The following is a 20,255-nucleotide window of genomic DNA, read 5'->3' on the forward strand; positions in this document are numbered from 1 at the left end:
GATGTGCTGGCTGATGTTCGGCTGTTATATAGATGGAACTTTGATCAAACATGTCCATTTGTGATTGCTCTGAACACGGCTGTAGTGTGCAGGTGGAGTCCCGCAGGCGTTAGGCTCCCCTTTAAACATCATTAAGCAACACAATCGGCTGGAACACACAGATTTTCAAAGATTTCATGCTGAAATAGATTGAACATCTGGCAATCGAGCAGATAGATCCCGCTCTATTCAGATAAGGATCTAATCTATCTGCAGGCCATATCAACCAGTGTATGGCCACCTTTAGTAGCAGTGGTGCAACTGATAATTTGCTTATTCTTCTTTTGATATCTGCTTGGTATTGAATTGTGCAAAGGGGTAAAATAATTGATATTTGAAATTTACCAGTATTTGAAATTTACCAATTTACCAATTAACCAGAGTATCCACTTCAAACGGTTAACTTCTTGCCGACTGCCTAATGCCGATAGGCGTGGCCACGGCGGCAGCCCCAGGACCGTCTAAAGCAGATTGGCGCCAAGTCCTGGTGCTCTGTTTTGCAGGAGATCGCGCGCAGGCTGCGCGCCCATCTCCTGCTCGAGGGGCAGAGCTCCGCAACACCTTCAGTCTCCGAGCGGCGAAACCGCCATCTATTTACATGTACAGCGCTGCGATCAGCAGCAGTGCTGTACTGGGGCAGCCGTGACACGGCTGTCCCTCTCGGGGACAAGAGAGCGATTGGCTCTCAAAGGCAGAAGCTTATGACAGCCGATCGCCGTGATTGGCCGGCTGGGGGAGGGAGGGATTTGAAAAAAAATAAATAAATATGAAAAAAATAACAAAATAAAGATATAAATATTTATTTAAAAAAAAAAATAAACAACTTGGGGGCGATCAGACCCCACCAACAGAGAGGTCTGTTGGTGGGGGGAAAAGGGGGGGGGGATCACTTGTGTGCTGTGTTGTGCGGCCCTGCAGCTTGGCCTTAAAGCTGCAGTGGCCATTTTAGTACAAATATGTCTGGTCTTTAGGGGGGTTTACCACTGTGGTCCTCAAGTGGTTAATCCTAACCTACAAAGCTCTCCACAATCTCTCTCCCCTGTACATCTCCTTACTAGTTTCCATATACCAACCCAACCACAATCTCAGATCTGCACGTGAGCTTCTATTGTCCTCTAGAATCACCTCTTTGCATTTACATATACAAGATTTTGCATGCGCTTCACCCTTCCTCTGGAATCCCCTGCTGCCCACAACACATCCGTCACTCTCCAACCTTTGATATCTTTAAACACTCCCTCAAAGCTCATTTTTCTGACAAACATACGCTCTAACTTAGCTCATTCCCCTTTGAACTCTGGCCAAGTTGCACTCGTACTAGATATCCTAAAAACACACTGCCTCTAGGTATGTTTATTGTATACTACCCCACCTCTTTAGATTGTAAGCTCACAAGTGGCTGAAGGTGAGTACTGCTGCCTGACTCTGCCTGAGGCACATCCAGGGCACCCCAGAATAGATTTGTGGCACATGCCACTGATCTTTGGGGCTAGCCACGCCCCTGGTGTATACCAATACCATTGTCTGTATTATTATGTATGCCATGTTTGTTTCTTATTTTGTACAGTGCCATGGAATACATTTGCATTTTATAAATCAATACTAATAGTAACCAAATATCTTCTACCATGGACGGTTTGTGTGTGATGGGGCCAACTAAAGCAGGCCATACACTATACAATTTTGTCTTCGATCGGCATTACAATTGATATTTTTTCACAATCGGCCAAAATCCAACTTTGCGGTTCAGTTTTTCAATCGTAACGTTAATTGCAAATACATAAAGGGGCACTATGGCAAAAATGTTAAAATTTAAAATATGTGCAAACATAAACAAATAAAAAGTAAATTGTTTCCAGAGTAAAATGAGCCATACATTACTTTTCTCCTATGTTGCTGTCATTTACAATAGGTAGTAGAAATCTGACAGAAATGACAGGTTTTGGACTAGTCCATCTCTTCATAGGGGATTCTCAGCAAGGCTTTTATGCTTTATAAAGATATTCCCTAAAAAGGATTTAAACAATGATGCTGGCCAGCTTCCCTGCTCGCTACACAGTTTTTTGGCAGTTGGACAGAGCAACCACCATTCACTTTTGAAAATAAATAAATCCCTGAGAATCCCCCATGAAGAGATGAACTAGTCCAAAACCTGTCGCTTCTGTCAGATTTCTACTACCTACTGTAAGTGACAGCAGCATAGGAGAAAAGTAATTTATGGCTCATTTTACTCTGGAAAAAATGTACTTCTTATTTGAATATGTTTGCACATATTTTAAATTTTACCATATTTCACCATAGTGCCCCTTCAATTTATGATCAACTACATGTTTTTGTCTGATCAAATGTCTAATTGAGCAAAAAATTATATAATATAAGGTTGTCTTTACAAAGTAGCTGAAAAAAAGCTGTAAAGCAATTAATGGAGAGCCTCAGTCTTCAGTTACAGGGCTGAGCTGTGGGAATGAGGGTCTCTTCCTGATGAAGCCAAGTTAAGACACCTGAGATAAAGACCTTTCTCTGCTGCTCTGATGGAGACACAGATAGCGCACATCTCCCACCTTATCTGCTGACACACTTAATTGCCTGCTTGGTTTATTTATAATAGAAAGGAAACAATAAAATGGCTTTTAATTATCACTATTAGAAGAGCCATGGTTATTAGGATGCTTTATACACCTGTTCCTCATTGGAGAAGGTTGTCTGATAGGCTGCCTAAAATGTGAGGTTTGCTCAGTATATAGCCATCAGGACATAGACTATTATTCATCAACAAATAACTTTATTGATTCTTTTGCAGACAACAGAAGATCACTCTATAAGGCAGACATGGCATATATTTTATTACCCACTTCAGGTTCAGAGCTTATGATGTGCACAGAGGAAAAGTACAGCAATTGCAGACAGAAACAATAAAGAAATAAAAATATAATCTATTGATGCAGGACCAGGGGCATAACTACAGGGGTGATTGCAGGGGGGTCCAGAGCTCTGGGGGGCCTCCAACTACTAACCTTCCCTTCCTCCGATACAGGGGACTAAGCTTCAGATCAGGTGTTTTTGTGGCTACACATGTTATGGGTGTGAAGTTCATGATGGCCACACTAGTATTATGACCCCTGCATGCGAAGCAGACGCCCCACAGCAGTAATGTTATGCTGTGCAGGGCGCGTAAGAGTAATTCAAGGCTCTGACGATGCGGCCGGTCCCCGAGTTACACCTCTCCCCTAGCTGCGACGACTTGGAGTGGGAATAGTATTTAACGCCGCCGGGAGTTTAGCGGCATCAGGGAGAGGCGTCTTCCGGCTCGCCCTTCGCCCAACTCACCGACGGCGTATTAATACGTACACCTGTAGCCAGTGACGACTCCCTTAGGTCTCCCCTCAGCTAATAGTGCTCCCCCCCGGGGTCCATGCAGAGTACTAGTGGCAGCAGAGCGGGGACAAGGTCCTCCAGCACCCAAGGCTGAGACACCAAAGTGCGCCCCTCCATCCCTACCACTCCAGCCGTCACACACTTATTGCTATTAGACTAAGAGGCACCCCAGGGCCCCTAACTCCCCCCCCCCCCCCAACACATTAATTTCTAGTTATCTGGCTTGCAGTCGTCACTGCCATGTATCCCCTTTTCTTATTTCTCTTTGCTTCAAACACAATAGAGGAATGATAGCTGAGTGAGTTGTGCGCCCCCTCCTACATTGCGCCCTGAAACTGGAGCCTCTCTCGCCTCTGCCTCGGCCCGGCCCGGAGTGGCAGTGAAGTGGACTCACCTGTCCAGTCAGCACGCTCCCTCCGTTCTGAGTCTCTCCATGACCATCTATAAGTATATGGGCACCTTAAGTTTCTTTAAAGAGAACCTGTACTGAGTAAAAATATTTAAAATAAACACATGAGGTAACTTCAAATGAACATTGCATAGTTACCTTGCCATCAGTTCCTCTCAGAAGCTCACCATTTTCTTTCTTTCAATGCTGTTCAAACAAAGAAAGCCCTGAGAATCCCCCTTAAAAAAGATAGACTGGCCCAAAACCTGTCATCTCTCACATTTTTTAACTGCCTACTTTTTTCGCGAAAGAACTCCTTTAAAGAGTAACTGTCAGGCATAAAATCAAAAATCAATTCTTTATTTTTATCTGGTAAAAAAGTAATAAGGATGCTAATCAGGCAATCCAAAAGTTAAAATCACTATTACTTTTCTTGTTGATAAATTATCATTCCCCAGTTTACATGACTCTTCTTTGGTACACAGAAAATTTGGTACACAAAAGAGAAGTTGCAGGGCATGCTGGGTTGTCGTTTTTTGCTTCTCTACTTCCCCTCAGACTTAACTAATGCAGCCTGATTGGCTGAAGCCTCTTTCCCTCCTGTTTTCCCCTCCCACACCTCTGTTCCTCTCTGATTGGCCAAAATTTCTCAGGCTGAAACAATGCACTTTCTATAGTGAAGGGCGGGCAAATCAAGCAGAGGAGACTAAAGGCAGATAGTACATCACAACTGGTTTCAAAATAGCCACAGTAAATATGGAAACTGTCTAGAATAGGATTCTCTACTTTTCCTTTATAACATTCACAGGAATCATAAGTGGACAGTGCAATACATATGTTATGTAAGTAGAGCAAGTATTTATCTACTTATATATTTGTTTTTTTTCCCTGAGATAGTATGGCTGACAGCTCCTCTTTAAGAAGATGTAGGTAGGGATTTAGGGATTCATATAACAAGTATTTTCCTTTTCATATTTTACAACAAACAAAACCCATATTTTACGATTTGTTATGCATAATTAATTTAAACTAATATACTGTCAATATTCTGTCAACTTCTTGTCAAAATTATTTAAACTGTTTACCTTATAGTAAGTGAATTAGTAGAAATGCAAGAGGTCTTTAAACTTTTAACAGTTAAAAATAGATGATTATATTACCTTTGCACAGGGCAGTTTTTTTTAATCTTCCTGGTGATGTAAAATCCATTTCAGCATATGGATACTTTCATCAGTTACTGTGAAATGTGCAAGAATGTTAATTTCAAAGAACGGCCTTATCAAATCCTTCCCCCAGATTATTAAAGCCCCTTTTCTTGAATAGCCCTTGTATGAAGAATACTGCTGTGGCTGCAGCTAATCTGAATGACACTTGACAATGCTACAGGACGGTGATCTTCCGGGTTCTATCTCTCTCCTCCTATGAGGGTTAAGTGATGCTCCCTCTACTCTCACCAATGACACTCTGGAGACTGTTCCATTTAAGATAAGAGGCAGCCACTCCACTTATTCCAGTGCATCAAAGTGATACAGCGGATGTCATTTACGATTCACAGGGCAGGCGCGCTGTGTGCCTGTATTCTGCTGCTGTGATAAAGCTGCGCCAATAAAATACTTCATTCTATAAAATATTACCTTACTTTTAATTGGATATGAAAGCAGAGGGTGTCTTTTTCTGTTTTAGGTAAGAATAAATCAATAGATAGATCAACAGATGCAGCAAGTATATATACTAGGCCAGGAAAAAATACTAAAAGGAAAAAAATAGCTATATACATACATATAATGCACACATACACACGCACGCACGCACACACATATATATTATAATTATTATTTGGTGAACCTGGGACCAGGCGCTGCAAGGTTAGACGACTAAACGCTACGCCACCATGCTGCTGTATATATATATATATATATATGTATATATATATATATATATATATATATATATATGTATATATATATATATATATATATATATATATATATATATATATATACATCGAATCGCAGCCAGGTCAACATCTGCAAGGAGTTTGTATGTTCTCCCCGTGTCTGTGTGGGTTTTCTCCAGGTACAACGGCTTCCTCCCACATCCCAAAAACATACAGATAAGTTAATTGGCTTCCCCCTAACTTGTCCCTAGACATTGCGCATTGCCTCTGAAGACGCTCAGGAGAGCAAAACGGTCGTAAGGCGGCCCCCACTGCTCCCACCTCACTCCACAGCCATTTGAAGTTTCGGGTAGGACCTATCTTATTTTAAATTGTTTTGCAATCTGCATGAAGCCAAAAGAATAAAGCTTTTTTATGCTGCTTAAGCCTGCATGTGCCGACTATCCCTCTACCTACTGAGACATAGGACTATGGTAGGGATTAGATTGTGAGCTCTTCGGAGGGACAGTTAAGTGACAAGACAATATACTCTGTACAGCGCTGCGGAAGATGTCGGTGCCATATAAATACTAAATAATAATAATATATATATATTTGTCTCCAGTGAAGTCACAGCTGTTAAAAAGTGCATAAATTATAGGGGAGGCTGTTTCCTAATTCCTTTAGATTGTAAACTCACAAGGGCAGGGCTCTCTCGCCCTTCTGTGTCTTGGAGTTTGTTACACATTTTATTTATGTTACCTTTCTCACTGTAATTCTGTATCTTGTACTGATTCTTTATTTTATACCAACTCTACATTTTGTATATTGGTGTATGTATATTCCTTACATTGCACAACAACAAGGAATATGTTGGCGCTTTATAAACCAATTATATATATATATATATATATATATATATATATATATATATATATTGCCCTCAGATCAATAACCTGATTGCGGTCTCAGTTGTGTCTGAAGTCTATCAGCTTCTGTAACCAATACTCATTTATTAAAAGGTTAGATATAACTCTGGGTTTCTACCTACCAAATCTGAGGTTGATTTATAAAGCAAATACAGAAATGCTGCCATTATAATGTCATTTATTTCCCCCAGTCTTACACACAGTCATAAAACTGATCCTCTCACCTCTGACATCATTCTGATATTTACTTATTCACAGTAGTGCCAATCTGCCCTGTCCCTTTATTTCCTGACACACTGCATGTCAGTAAATGGAGGTTCTGCGTCTAAGAAAAGCATTTGAACTACGTGAATGAAATCCATGTATGACATTTCTCTCTCGATGAACCTGTTTTACAATGACCGCAAACCTCCGTACAAGTTCATTAAGGTAATTGATACAATATGCGTTAACATTTAAATAGTAAAGCATCCAATTACGGCCGAAGCCATATGCTGCCCCCTAATAAAAAGGCAGGCTCCGGGTTATAGATGAACCTCTTTCATATGGTCACCATTCCCTTCTGTAACTGATGACACAACTTGAATGTGACGTTATGCACTGCAGCAATGGAAATGAGATTACACAATACTCTTGTCACTGTCCAGTAAACAGAGATTGCTCAGTCTTGTGAGAATACGCAAGAAGCATCTTCTAATGAGGTATTATTATCATGATGTCATTAAAGTGGGAGTTCCTTTATTCAGTGTGCAGTCTCCTATCTTTCAGTGTCACATCCAGAGCGATGGAATACTCAGTTGCTCTCTACGGGATACTAAAGCTACATACTCACCTGACAGAGGAAGATAGTTTTAGTGACGTCCCCCTGTCGATGAGCGTTTCATGATCCATCTTCCGGCCAGCGGGTACACGCAACATCACACAACGGGCGCGAACGGGAAGGCAAGCGACAGGGGCATAACTAGGTCCCACCGGGGCCCCCTGCATAAATTCTGAGCGGGCCGCCCCCCCCCCCGCTCGGGATGGTTTTGGGGGGCTGGAGGGGTCACAGCATGAGGGGAAAGCCATGCTGCACTTCGGCGGGGAGGGGGGACGTCCCCCCCCCTCACCTCGGCCTCTCCCCTCTGCGCTCTCCTCCAGCATCAATACAATTGTGTGTGCAGCGGCGGGCAGCGGCAAATACATACCTTCCGTGCGCTCCAGGGTGGACGTTCCTCTCTCTCTAGCCTCTGACGCGACTTCCTGTATAAACAGGATGTCGTGTCAGTCACTAGAGGGAGGAACATCCACGCTGGAGCTGCCGCTGCCCGCCGCTGCACACACAATCATATTGATGCTGGAGGGGAGCGCAGAGGGGAGAGCCCGAGGTAAGGGAGGGGGGACCGCCCCCCCTCCCCGCCGAAGTGTAGCATGGCTTTACCCTCATGCTGTGACCCCTCCAGCCCCCCAAACAGCCCCAAGCGGGACCCGGGGGGGGCCCAGACCCCCCTGCGGGGGCAGGGGCTGCAGGCCCTATTGTTACACCAGTGGCAAGCGATCACTGTACTGTGTGCGGAGTTGTCGGGATCTTAAAGATCCGATCTGCCGTGATGGTCGTTATTGCCGTGCATCGCTAAAATGTCATTCGCGTGATCATGCGCCTGTACCCACATTGTACGATCATGGAAACGATTGCTTGCTGCTCAAAAATCGCCAGTCGTCCAAAAAATTGTTTCGAAAATTGCGCAGTGAGTACGGGCAAGTACGGGAGGAAAAAAAAAAAAAACAGACGGCGAAGGCTTAAAGTGAACCAGAGACGAAGCACCCGCATGTATTTTACCATATTTATCAATGGGGACATTAGAGAAAACACCTACCCTGCTCTCTGTTTCATCTTTCACTGCTCAGCCTGCCTGTTAACCGCCTGGATAAAATCCCTGACTGAGCATTCAGTCTGGCTTTGCTCAGGAATCATTATAGCTGAGTCCGTCTTCTCTGATGTCTTTTCAAGCCCAATCCTGCCCCCTTCTGGCTCTGCTTTCCTGTCTTGTATACTCACAGCATCACAGAGAGCTGTGATGAGATGGGAGGAGATGCTAATGTAAGGACATATTGAAAAATGTTTTTTTTAATCTACAATTGTTAGTCATAAGAGGTTTTTTAGAAACGGTGATTTCATTTTGCACACAGTCCACTAAATAATATGCTTTTCTGAAGAACTGTGTTTTACGTGGAGTTTTAGTAAAAAAAAACGGCACACCAAAGCAGCGAAAATACCAGGCATAGTATTTATTTTGTAAATTCTATCGGGGGATATGTTTATTTTGTGGCAAAGCGTTCATCTCTGGTTTCCTTTCAAAAAGATATGCAAGGATATGGAATAGGTCTAGCTTCTTGACATTGGGATTGTACTGTATATTTCAGATACAGTTTTTTATCTATCACGCTATTGATGTTGTATTTTACATAACAAGTGTTATTTTTGTCTTATTTCCATTTGAGTTCCGTTGACTGTGTAGACAGTTATTCAAGTTAATATCCAGTTTTGTGTACTTATGCTAAATGAAGACATTCATAGGCAAGGCTAAATCTTCTGCTATTGTTTGGAGTATACTCGTCGTATTATCATTTCTCCTATGCTGTTTTCTGAAAACTCAATAAAAACAAGAAATAGAAAAAAAGATGTGCAAGTGAAATATGGGGTGACAGAGATGATAATTTACATTGTGTTCCATGTAAAAATGTATTATTATGATTCATTCAAATAGAAAGGGTCTTATTTACCAATGGAAACATTTCAAAACTGTCTGGCTCTTCTTAACTTCTAACTAACCAGGTGTAGGGTACGATAGATAGATAGATAGATAGATAGATAGATAGATAGATAGATAGATAGATAGATAGAACATAAACTGTCTGTATAAAGAGATTGCCATGAGAAAAATAAATTTGCAGAAATAGGAAAAGATAAAGGCAATAGAAATGAGACCACTAGCAATATAAGAGTGTAATTTTATTATTATTAGTATTATTAGTAGTAGTATTATGCAGATATGCACTTGTCCACATTTGTGGTGGGTGAGGCTCAGTTACAGCAGAGGCATGATCACTGTGCCTGGCTGGCCTTCCCCTCTGCACTATGGGATGGCTTTGTGACTTGTCACCGCACTGTGAAAAGTGACTTTCAGAGCTGTAAATATGCAAAACCAAAAAGAAAACAGAGACTCGCTGGTGTTCAATTATACCACCCGACTCCCAGATTACGGTGTCCTGGGCAAACAGCAACAGCAGCTGCAATATTGTACTGGTACAATAGCATGTGCTGCCTTCTATCCGTGATAGGGTACATGATCAATACACTGCAGTAAAGAAATCACACACGTTAGATAGTGCAATGATAGAAAACAGATTTGCGTTCTGCTTTTTTTTACCTTATGTTCAAGGAACACATTTTATATATATATATATATATATATATATATATATATATATATATATATATATTATATATACGCCCCTCCCCTCAGCAGTCATGCTGCAGGTATCACATGATTTGACAAGCATCTTAACTTCTGCATCTTGTTTTGTAAAGTGTTCAATTAAAAGGAAGAGGGGAAAAAATGTTTTTTTTTATCATTGCACTAAAATCTTTAAATTTTTTATCATTGCATGTGTGTGATTTCTTTAATGCAGTGTATTGATCATCTACCCTATCGTGGATAAAAAGGCAGCACATGGTATTGTAGCAGTACAATATTGCAGCTGCTGTTGCTGTTTGCCCAGGACACCGTAAGCTGGGAGTCGGGTGGTATAATTGGACTCCAGTGAGCCTCTGTTTTCTTTTTGGTTTTGCATATTAAAGAGAATCTGTATTGTTAAAATCGCACAAAAGTAAACATACCAGTGCGTTAGGGGACATCTCCTATTACTCTATGACACAATTTCGCCACTCCTCGCCGCATTAAAAGTGGTTAAAAACAGTTTTAAAAAGTTTGTTTGTAAACAAACAAAATGGCCACCAAAACAGGAAGTAGGTTGATGTACAGTATGTCCACACATAGAAAATACATCCATACACAAGCAGGCTGTATACAGCCTTCCTTTTGAATCTCAAGAGATCATTTGTGTGTTTCTTTCCCCCTGTTCTCATGCACTGAAGTTTCAGGCTGCTCGTTTCTTCCTGTAAACAGCTTTGCCCTTGTCTGTAATTCTTCAGTATGTGAAAGCCCAGCCAGCTCAGAGGACGATTTATCCAGCTTATAAAAGATAAGAGAGAAGAGAGAAGCTGCTCTAATCTAAATAATACACAGGCAGTGTGCATAGAGGGGCCTGGAAGGGGGAGTTCACAGCGGAACCACAACACTGAAGAACTTGGCAGCCTTCCAGACACAGGCTGACAAGTCTGACAGGGGAAAGATACATTGATTTATTACAGAGACCGTGATAGTACAAAGAGCTGCAGTAAGCTAGAACACATTAGAATAGCTTTTGGAACTCGTAGGATGATAAAAAAACAGGATGCAATTTTTGTTACGGAGTCTCTTTAAGGGCTTTAAAAGTCACTTTTCACAGTGCGGTGACAAGTCAAGTCACAAAGCCATCCCATAGTGCAGAGGTAGAGGCCAGCCAGGCACAGTGCTCATGCCTCTGCTGTAACTGAGCCTCATCTATCAGGTGGAATAATAATTATAATAACAGCAGCATCCCCAATATTAAATCCTACTTGTACAGTTGTCTGTTTTGTATTACTTTACATACTTTATTGTTATTTTTATGACCTTCTGATTTCATATTGACATTGTGATGCATATTCTATATGTCATAAACATTTAAAGAGAATCTGTACTGTCCGATTTGTACTATAAAAAAACATACCAATCGAGTCACTCTGATCTCCAGTCAGGCAGTGTTTACAAACAACAAACATGGCCGCTAACCAGGAAGTGATGTATGTGTATACACACACACACACACACACACACACACACACACACACACACACACACACACACACACACACACACACACACACACACTATTGTGTGTGTGTGTGTATATATATATATATATATATATATATATATATATATATATATATATATATATATATATATATATAATGTTACAGTATTATTATTGTTATTTATTTATAAGGTGCCAACATATTCCGTGGCGCTGTACAATGTAAGAAAACAGACAAGGGATATATAATGATACAAACAGTGATATACATCAAATATGAACACTGATACAAAATACAGAACTGCTGATTACAATAGCAAATTTAACATGATGACTAAAATGTATAAATGACTAAGGGCCGGTGCACACCAAAAACCGCTAGCAGATCCGCAAAATGCTAGCAGATTTTGAAACGCTTTTTTTTATTTTTCTATGGCGTTTTGCTAGCGTTTTGCGGATTGCTGCAGCGGATTTCAGTATAGTAGATTTCATATATTGTTACAGTAAAGCTGTTACTGAACAGCTTCTGTAACAAAAACGCCGGCAAAACCGCTCTGAACAGGCGTTTTTCAGAGCGGTTTGCGTTTTTCCTATACTTAACATTGAGGCAGAAACGCATCCGAAATCCAAAAAATGCCTCAACCCAGCATTTTTCGTTTCTGCAAAACACCTCCCGCTCTGGTGTGCACCACCCCATTGAGATACATTGACCAAGCGGATCCGCAGCCGCAGAATTTATAGAATAGAAGAAATAAGGCTGAACATTTTGTTACAGAGTCTCTTTAATACTGACTTGCTGTTAAAGGGGAACTTCAGCCTAAACAAACATACTGTCATTAAGTTACATTAGTTATGTTAATTAGAATAGATAGGTAATATAATCTCTTACCCACCCTGTTTTAAAAGAACAGGCAAATGTTTGTGATTCATGGGGGCTGCCATCTTTGTCATGGGGGCAGCCATCTTTTTGGTTGAAAGGAGGTGACAAGGAGCAGGAGACACAGTTCCAACTGTCCTGTGTCCTGATAACCCCTCCCAGCTGCACACGCTAGGCTTCAAATGTCAAATTCAAAATGTAAAAAAGAAAAAATTTGCACCAAAACAGCAGAACGAGAGCGACAACGTCAGAAATCCCATCATGCTTTGCACAGCATCAGGGGAAAAAAGCCCGGGCAGTTTTCTTCTGTGCAGCTAAAAATGAGGCTTGGATAAGAGAAACAAAGTTCTGATGCTGTGAAACTGTTAAAGAAACACCAGGCCTTTTCAGTGCTGCTGAGTCGATTTTTAGTCCGGAGGTTCACTTTAAGTAATAAGTATTATGGAGTGACACACAACAGTAGTGAGGAAGAGGACCAGTGCTCTTCAAACATTCAGTAATGAGTAAGAACAAAAAAAAAATCTGCACACATTTATAAGAAGTAAACATCAGCTCTGCCATTACCGTATATTGGGCCTGATCCAATTCACTTTTTCTCCTATGTTTTCTCCTAGGAGATAGTTTTCAATCTTCTTTTAAAATAACTTTTGTACTTTGCAATTGAAAAGCTAATAAAAAGTTGGTGAACAACTGTAGCCAAAATGATACAGTGTATTTTCTTGCGTTAAAGGCAAATATCATCTAGGAGAAAATTTAAAGCAAGCCTGAAGCTAGAATGAAAATAAAAAAAAATACTCATCTAAGAAGTGGGAAGGCTCTGGGTCCTATAGAGCCTTCCCGGTCTCCATGTTCCCCCGCAGGCTTCACAGTTGAAATCTCCCGCTGCGGGAGACTTCGTCAGACTTCTGAAGCACTCGAGCTTCCAAAGACAGGCGGCTCTGTACCGCACTTGCACGAGTGCGCCAGTGAGGGCGCTTGCGCATGCGCAGTTCGAACCGGCCCGTCTTTAGAAACCCGAGTGCTTCCCAAAGACTGCCAAAGACAGCCCAAACCAGAAGAGAGCAGTCCATGACTAATTGGTGGTGGACTGCTAACGGGGGGGGGGGGGGGCTGCGGGGGAACGCAGAGACCGGCAGGAGAACGTAAAGGCTCTATAGGACCCAGAGCCTTCCCTCTCCTTAGGTGAGTATCTGTTTTTTATTTTCAGTCTCTCTTCAGACACCCTTTAAAGAGACTCTGAAGCGAGAATAAATCTCGCTTCAGAGCTTATATATAGCAGGGGCATGTGTGCCCCTGCTAAAACGCTGCTATCCCGCGGCTGAACGGGGGTCCCTTACCCCCAAAATCCCCCTTTGCAAAATCCACGACCAACTTGGTCGTAGATTTTGCTGCTGCTGGAGGCAGGGCTAACGGCTGCAGCCCTGCCTAACAGCGCGTCTATCAGCGGCGCATCGCCGCCTCTCTCCCGCCCCTCTCAGTGAAGGAAGACTGAGAGGGGCGGGCGAGAGGCGGAAATACGTGCTGACAGACGCGCTGAGAGGCAGGGCTGTGGCCATTAGCCCTGCCTCACCAGGAAGCGCTGCCCGGGCACCACGGAGGGGATTTGGGAGGTAAGGGACCCCCATTCAGCCACGGGATAGCGGCATTTTAGCAGGGGCACACATGCCCCTGCTGAATATAAGAGCTGAAGCGAGTTTTATTCTCGCTTCAGACTCTCTTTAAGAGAAAAAGTGAATTAGATCGGACTCATTTGCCCATATGCAATTCACGTTTTCTCCTATGTGATATTTTTACAACTTTTCAATAAAATCCTTTATACACCACCAGCAAGCAAGAAAGTGCTCAAAATAATTTTAAGAGTACTTTTCCCCCTTACTTTTGGCACTTTTTCAATTCCAAAGTGCTGAAAATTATTTTAAATAGATGAAATGTTTAAAATAACTTTTTAGCACTTTGCCATTGAAAAAGTACCAAAAAGTAGGTGTAGTAATTTCTTGCTTGCTGTTGGCTTAAGGTGAACCTAAGATGGGCAGTGGAGAAAAAAATATTCATACTTGGGGCTTCCTCCAGCCCCCTCCACGCTGATTGCTCCCTTGCCGTCCTCTTCCACCTCCTGGAGGCCAATTCGGACAATCCAGGAGACTGAGAAGGATGGCGAGGGAGCGATTGGTTTGGAAGGGGCTGGAGGAAGCCCTAGGTACGTATATTTTTTTCTTCACTGCCTATCTCAGGTTTACTTTAAAGGACATTTTATTGATAAGGTGTAAAAATATCACCTACAAGAAAACTTGGAAAAGAAAAAAAACAAGCAGAAAAGGTGAATTGAAGAAAGACCTGAATGTCTAAAGGTCCATTTACACCTCCTCAGTAGATCATTTTTCTTATTGGCTACTTTGGTGTGTCACCATTCATGTTACTATTTTGGACTATAAGGCCCCATTCTCACTTGAGCGGGAATCGCACGATTCCCGCTCAGCGCAAAATGCTAGCAGTTTTTAAAAACTGCTAGCCCATGTAAGCCTATGGCAGTTGTTCTCACTGCCGCGTTTGCGGTTAGCGTTAACCGCAAACGTGTGACAAGCAACATTTTGCCGGCGATTAGAGATCATGATTAACATGCATAGCACCGCTAATCGCGATCGCTCCCAAAATGCTGCAGGGTCCAGTGATTTTTCCACGTTAATCGCAGAAAAATCACTCCCACAAAACTTTCTGCGGTTTTAGGTGTGAATGGGGCCTAAGATTCACTTTTTCTCCTCCAAAAGTTAGGGAAAAAAGTCACTGCGTCTTATAATCCAAATGCAGAGAGTTCCTGATTTGTGAACACCTGCCAATACGAGCCTCTAACCGGCCGCAATGTTGGGTTGTACTGTGTACTATGCTCATGCAGAGGGGGACACTGGGGGACAAATGGAGGACACGGGGACACAAAGGAGTATAGAGAAGGACAAAAGGGGGACACAAAGGAGCATAGAGAAGGACAAAAGGGGGACACAAAGGAGCATAGAGAAGGACAAAAGGGGGACACAAAGGAGCATAGAGAAGGACAAAAGGGGGACACAAAGGGGCATAGAGGAAGACAGGAAGACACAAGAAGGACAGAGGCAGACACATGGGGGATACAAGGAGGCACAAGAGGTACAAAGGGGGCATAATCCACATGATGCCCTGCACCATGGATGCACCAAGTTTAGTATATATTTTTTCCCCTGGTTTTTGTCCTCTAAACCTAGGTATGTCTTATGGAAAAATACAGTAATACATTCAAATAAGTAGTGAAGTTCAGGTGCAAAATAATCACTGTGTGTGTGCCTTTTCCCTATTTCCACATTCAGGACAGGAGCCAAAAGTTCAAGCAAAGTATTTATGTGTGACATGGCTGTCCCCTCTGGATGCAGGGAAGCGATCCGCTGTCATAGGCTGCAGCCTATGACAGCCGAACGTGCTGATTGGCTGGGAAGGGGGGGGGGGGGGGGAGGAGGAAGGGCGTTTTTTTTTTAAACAAAATTTATTAATAAAAAAAGGAAACAAATAAGCATCCTGGGAGTGATCAAAGTCCGCTCTGTTGGTGGGCAGAAAAGGGGGGGGGGGGGATCACTTGTGTGCTGAGTTGAACGGCCCTGCAGTGAGCCCTTAAAGCTGCAGTGGCCTATTTTGTGAAATATGGCCTGGAGGTTAAAAGGAAATAAATATGGCAGCCTCTATACCCCACTTGTTTTAAGTTCCCTTTGAGGAGTACAAATCAGATGCTTGCTTTCTGAATAATGATAGCAATAACAACAATATGTTAATACTCGAAGGAAAGTGATAATATGTTGATAATCAAATTCAAGCAACTTGTAATATCTGTCCCGTTATAATCCGTATCTTTGTTCACCTTCTCATCTGAGTGTTTTTTTCTTTCAGTTTCCTGATATAGGTATTCTGAAGAGAGCGACTGAGGGAAGAACGTGTATTATGTCTGCAGAGATGTGACACTGGAAGATGTGGGAACTGCACACAGGATGAAGGGACTGCCAATAAAATGACACTGTTATCATAATACATCATTATAAGGTCTGTGTCTGGTCAGTGGCCACTGTGACAAGTAATTCCATCTCTATTGCCACAGTACACAAAGCCACGCTGGAAACTGCGCCAGAAGACGCAGAATAATGACCATATAAGGAGGCCCTTCTGTAATAGGAAGCCTGGCCCTTATTAGGCTGTAACATATGGCTCTAGCTGTAAATGAAGTTTTTCTATTTGAATGTGAAAAAGGAACTTTACTGAAAATAACGTAATGAATTACATTTTTTTTTACAACATTAATTTATGCATTATTTAGTCAGCGTTTGCCTATTGTAAAAACTTTCCTCTACCCGATTTACATTCTGAAACTTGTTACAGGTGGTGACAGCTTTACTGCTGGCGAAGTGCATTACCGTGTAATGTTGGTATACTGTGTTCTGAAGCCAGCAGAAATAACACCTGGTCACCCAGAATGCTCTAGGAGAAGAATTCCACATAGCTAAACAGTTCAGGATGTGACATCACTGGAAAGGCGGAGTTACATACAGCAATACACAAATATAGGAAGTGTTTCTGATACTGAAACCAGGATGATTAATGTAAAAGGGGGTATCCTGAAAAATTAACTACATTCTGCTATATGTAACATTTAAGGAACAACTGTAACCACCGAAATGAGATACTCACTTTAGCTACACTGAGCGCTGGTGGAATGAGGGAAAGCAGAGGGGAACAAGGATCCCGAAGCTTTCTTCCTCTTAGATATTTTTTTTTCATTGGTTACAGTTGTCGTTTAAAGGACCACTCCAGTGAAAAAAGTAAGCAGTTAAAATCTGAATAGAACCAACAGGTTTTGGACTAGTCCATCTCCTCATGGGTGATTCTCAGGGTTTTCTTTGTTTTCAAAAACATTTCTTGCATGGCAGTTTTACTGTCAAAATAATATGATACCAGCCAGACTCCATACTCACTATTTTGGCAGTTAGACTTACCAACTGCTGTTCAGGAAATGCTTTAGAAAGCAAAGAAAAACATGAGAATCCCCCCATAAGGAGATGGACTAGTCCAAAACCTGTTAGTCCTGTCAGATTTTTTTTGCTGGGGTGGTCCTTTAACCTCCTTAGCGGTAACCACGTGCTGTACACGGGGTAAGCCGCTGTGGAGGATTTCTCAGGCCTCGCTGATTATTTTTTATACACGCAGCTAGCACTTTGCTAGCTGCGTGTTACTTACGATTGCCGCGCTCCGCGCCAATTCGCCACTGCCTGCCGCATTAGAGGGTGCCCCCCCCCCCCGAGACCCCGTGCACTGCCTAGCCAATCAGTGCCAGGCAACGCTGAGGAGTGGATCGGTACTCCCTCTGTCGTCACAACATCGTCATCACGCCCGTCACCATGGCGACGGGGGAAGCCCTCATGGAAATCCCGTTTAGATGGGATTTCCTGATGCGCCTGATCGCCGGAGGCGATCGGAGAGGGTAGGGGGATGCCGCTGCTCTGCGGCTATCATGTAGCTAGCGATAGGCTAGCTACCTGATTAAAAAAAAAAAAATTTAAATAGTGCTGCGCTGCCTCCCTGGCGGATTTAATTGACTGCGAGGAAGGTTAAAGAGGAACTTCAGTGAAAATAACATAATGACAAAAGTGCTTAATTTGTGCAATAATTATGTATAAATGATTTAGTCAGTGTTTGCCCTTTGTAAAATATTTCCTCTCCCTGATTTACAATTTGACATTAATCAAATGGTGACATTTTTACTGCTGCCAGGTGATGTCAGTGGAAGGAGATGCTGCTTGCTATTTTGGCAGTTGAAAACAGCTGTTATTTCCCAAAATGCAATAAGGCTCCCACAGTGTGATGTCAGTACCTCAGTGCTGTGAGCTGCTGACATCACACTGTGGGAGGGGTTTCACCACAAAATCAGCCATACAGAGCCCCCTGATGATCAGTTTGAGAAAAGGAATAGATTTCTCATGGGAAAGGGGGTATCAGCTATTGATTGGAATGAAGTTCAATTCTTGGTTACGGTCTCTCTTTCTCTCTTGCTTCACTAGACTTTAGTAGATGGTTTGCTTTTATTTTTATTTTTTTTCATAGAATTCACATGTAGCTGGTTTAGTTTTCCTGTGAAACTCAGAACATCCATTTTACTGACATGTAGTGTGACAGGAAATAAAGTGACAGAGGGCAGATCACACTGTGTGGACTACTAGAAATACATAAATATCAGAGAATGATGTCCTGTCAGATGTAAGGATCTGCTTTATGGCCGTGTGTAAGACTGGGAGAAATAAATCACTTTATAATGGCAGTAGTTCTCTGTTTGCTTTTCAGATCAACCTCAGAGTTGGTTGGTAGAAACTCAGATTTCTATCTAACCTTTTCCACACACAGATTATTTCTTCACTATTAATCATAAATTAATAAATGAGTATTGGTTACAGAAGCCCTTTCTGAAGCTGATAGACTGCAAATACAACTGAAACCGCAATCAGGTTTACAACAGTTTACTGATCTGAGTGCTGAGGAATACCAGACCAGCAACCATATACAGTGTGTGTGTATATACTGTATATATATATATATATATATATATATATATATATATATATATATATATATATATATATATATATATATATATATATATATATATATATATAATGATAATGATAATATATACACACACATATACTGTATACAGGGTCTCCAATAGCTTCTAACATGATTACGACCCCAAACGCACCTCCAAGACAACCACTGCCGTGCTAAAGAAATTAAGGGTAAAGGTGCTGTGTTGGCCAAGCATTATTATTATTATTTAGTATTTATATAGCACTGACATCTTCTGCAGCGATGTGCACAGTATATTGTCTTGTCAGTAATCATCCCTCAAAGCGGCTCACAATCTAATCCTTACCATAGTCATACGCCCATCGTAGTATAGGGCCAGTTTACGGGGAAGCCAATTAATTTATCTGTATATTTTGGAGATGTTGGAGGAAACCGGAGTGCCAGGAAGAAAGCCAAGCAAACATGGGGAGAGCATACAATCTCTGTGCAGATAGTGCTTTGGCTGTGTTTTCGAACCGGGGACCCAGAGCTACAATGCACTACCTAACTACACCAACTCAGCATGTCTCCAGACTCTAATGAGCATCTCTGTGGCATCCCCAAATAGAAGGTAGAGAAGGGCAGAGTGTCTAACATCCACCAGCTTCATCATGGAAGAGTGGGTGAGTATTCCAGTGGCAACCTGTGAAGCTCTAGTGAACTTCCTGCCCACGAGAGTTAAGGCAATGCTGGAAAATAATGGTGGGCACACAAAATAATGACATTTAAGTAATATTGTGACATTCTTCACTTAGGGGTGTACTCACTTTTCTTGCCAGTGGTTTACACATTAATGGCTGCGTGTTGAGTTATTTTTATGGCGTTTTTGATAAAGCTGTACACTGACTATTTTACAATACATCAAAGCCTCATAGATATTATTCTTGGCATTGATCTCATTATGGTGGAATATTATGGGCACACAGAACACTAGCTGAGCAAAATTATGAATGACAATGTATCACTTTCATGCACTGGAATAAGGGGAGTGGCTGACTCTCATCTTAAATGAGATGGTCTCCAGAGTGTCATTGGTTGGTGAGAGTGGTGGAAAATGTGCCCCCCTGTACCCCGTGCAGCATACTTTACCTGTCAGTGTCTGCCATTGGCTCTGCGCAGTGTGAAATCACACACGTGCCCACGTATATGCCCATAACCACATGGCACACATGTATGTGGACGGAGGATGGAGCCAGTGGCAGAGAC

The 20,255-nt window shown here is 42.0% G+C and overlaps 1 long non-coding RNA gene across 1 annotated transcript in view; it reads left to right on the top strand.

Moving 5' to 3' along the window:
• The window catches only part of LOC137570907 (uncharacterized), a 478,469-nt gene extending 462,002 nt beyond the window's left edge, over nt 1-16,467 (top strand). The window contains exon 2 of the long non-coding RNA XR_011031231.1: nt 16,332-16,467. This is a non-coding gene — a long non-coding RNA (uncharacterized lncRNA). The remainder of the gene's footprint in view (nt 1-16,331) is intronic.
• Nucleotides 16,468-20,255: the final 3,788 nt, after the last annotated feature.

Source organism: Hyperolius riggenbachi, chromosome 4 (genome assembly GCF_040937935.1).
Source record: "Hyperolius riggenbachi isolate aHypRig1 chromosome 4, aHypRig1.pri, whole genome shotgun sequence".
Taxonomy (NCBI): Eukaryota; Metazoa; Chordata; class Amphibia; order Anura; family Hyperoliidae; genus Hyperolius; species Hyperolius riggenbachi.